Here is a 2616-nt window from a genome sequence, read left to right as displayed (position 1 = left end):
AGGAAGTGAGCAGGTGCTGTGTGGGTCCTCCTGAGTCTGCCCAAGGGACACCCCAACCTCTGCCTCGCCCTCGGTGGCTGTCTGGCTGAGTAACTTCTGCTTTCTTTTTAGCAGGAAGAAACCCACATGGGAATCCCCTGAGTTGTCCAACAATCAGTGACTCACCTATTTCCCAGCCAGTGAGTGAGTTGAGTCCCCAGGATGTCACCCAATTCTGTACTGGTGGGTGGAGCAGTGAGAGCACCTCCCATCTCTTGATCTGGTCTAATTCTGTTCACACTCTGCAGACCAGCCTCTCTCCTCCCCTCCCCCAAAGAGTGCACCTAAAATCTCCAAGTAGGAAAGTGGCAGCAGGTATTGCACAGGTAGGTTATGTTCAAGGTTGCTATGGCAAAGACCATCTCTGGCTCCGCTGCCTGTAAGGGCTGTGGGCACCACTGCTGATGACATCTTTGGTGGATGTGGGTGAGGGGCCTCTGGAGGACGGAGCATACCTGCACTTGTCCTTAGGGAGCAGATGCTTCCCAGTGAATGAGCTTACTTTCGGGCTAGGCTGCTAGCTTCTCGGGTCCCTCAGGAAACACCTGCTCCCACTGATAAGGACGATCTACAGATGTGGATTCACAAGTGTGAATAAGCCCTCGGGCTCCAGGAAGCTACTTGACCCAGTGACTGCCTGAGCTTCAGCAGAAGAAGACATTTGCTGTCCTATTGGTGGAATTCCTGATTCAGTTAGGGGAATTCCAACTCCTATGAGAGCAAGGGTATCCAGTCAATGTGGTTGGATCAGCAGCGCCTGCTGTAAACAGCTTTTGTCCCAGAACAGTTTTCATAGCTGCAAGATTTCACTTGGACTCCCTCAGCTTCCAGAATCATTGCAATCTTCATTAAACTGCTACCAGAGTTATTAGGGTCAGAGCCTGTCTTGGTATCCCTAACAAGTCATGCTCAGCCATATGTCCTCAGTAAGCCAATTAGAGGGGAACTTTACCAGTGAAAAGCAGAAAAGATCTATTCAATGTGTCCACATTAGAAAGAAAAACAAAGAGATTCAATGACAAAGCCTTCATCATTTCTACCTTCCCGGTCCTGGATGAAACAATGAGGCCGGAGGTATGCATCACTAAGTAGGCTGAGTCAAGGTATGGTCCTACCCATCACTGACCTATCATTGTCTCAGCTCTGCTAGCCTGCAAGATGGCCTGAAGTTGCACATCTCTTCCCAGAAGACAAGTTTTTTCCTTGGTTGACCCCAGGCTTCAGTTACAGAATGAATGCAGGCAAGACACAGAGGGTAGAATGCAGAGTTGTCCATCCTTCCACACTGTGATATAACAGCTACAAATGTTGGGATGCTATCCTGGGATTCATGCATGCTGTGGGTTGGACAGCCCTGATGTAGAAGATGGTGAGATCTAAATACTTTGTGTGTATATATATACATATATGTGTGTGGTTTTGTGTATATGTGGTATGTGTATAGCGTGTGTGTATGTGTATGTGTGTGTGTGTGTGTGTGTGTGTGTGTGTGATGTCTAGAGATATGCGTCAGCATAGCTAGCTAGCTAGATAGGTAGATAGGTAGGTAGATAGGGTGCTTGCTTTTTTTGCAGGGAGAGATGGCTCAGGAGTTAAGACCTCTCCGAGAGCTCTTAAGTTTGGTTCCCAGCTCACAAGAGCCTGGGATTTATTATCTTATATAATAAGATAAATCATACTATGATATAGCTGTCTTCAGACACACCAAAAGAGGGCATCAGATCTCGTTACAGATGATTGTGAGCCACCATGTGGTTGCTGGGATTTGAACTCAGGTCCTTCGGAAGAGCAGTCAGTGCTCTTAACCGCTGAGCCATCTCTCCAGCCCAATAAAATATTTTTTAAAATACCTTTTAAAGAGGACTGCAGAGATGAGAATAGAAATTGTCAGAGATGTACAAATCTACATGTTGAGGTTGACTCAAGTCTCCAAACATAAGCTCCTTGGGGGACATTTCCCTGTCCATGTAGTTGAAGGTGCTTTAGATGAATCCTTCAAAGTTTTCTAAAAACCTTTTTATTGGTTTATTGTGCATTTCACATCATGCACCCCAACCCCATTCATCTCCACCTGCCTTTCATCCTTGCAACCTCTCTCACAACAGAGGGAAAAAAGTCTCGTCGCGGAAGCTGTAGTATGTCACAGTGTGTTCAACAGTATACATTTTGTCCACACTTCTTTGTTTGCAAATATTCATTGCAATGTTAACTCTTTAAACTTTTAAAATTACATTTATTCGTCTAGTTGTGTGTGTGATTAAATAATGCAAAAATCCCTGCTCTCCCTCCACGATATAGACCTAGGGATCGAACTCGAGTTAACATTTGGTGGCAAGTGACTTTACTCACAGATGTCCACGAAGCAAGGCTCAAGCCAGCTTCTTCACCAATTTAGCTAGGAAACCTGGAAACCAGCTGAGCCCCCAACCCCCGCGCCGCTCTAACCAATCACCGTTCTCTGCGGTTCCGACCTCGCTCCTGGTAGGTTCCTGCTTCCGTCTGTCAGTGGGCAGATTAAAGGCGGCCTATTTGACAAATCGACGCCCGCGGCTGCTCCCTGTGAGCTCCTGGTAGGCT

This window comes from Mastomys coucha, unplaced genomic scaffold, assembly GCF_008632895.1.
Source record: "Mastomys coucha isolate ucsf_1 unplaced genomic scaffold, UCSF_Mcou_1 pScaffold15, whole genome shotgun sequence".
NCBI lineage: Eukaryota > Metazoa > Chordata > Mammalia > Rodentia > Muridae > Mastomys > Mastomys coucha.
Note: the sequence above shows the minus strand (reverse complement) of the source record.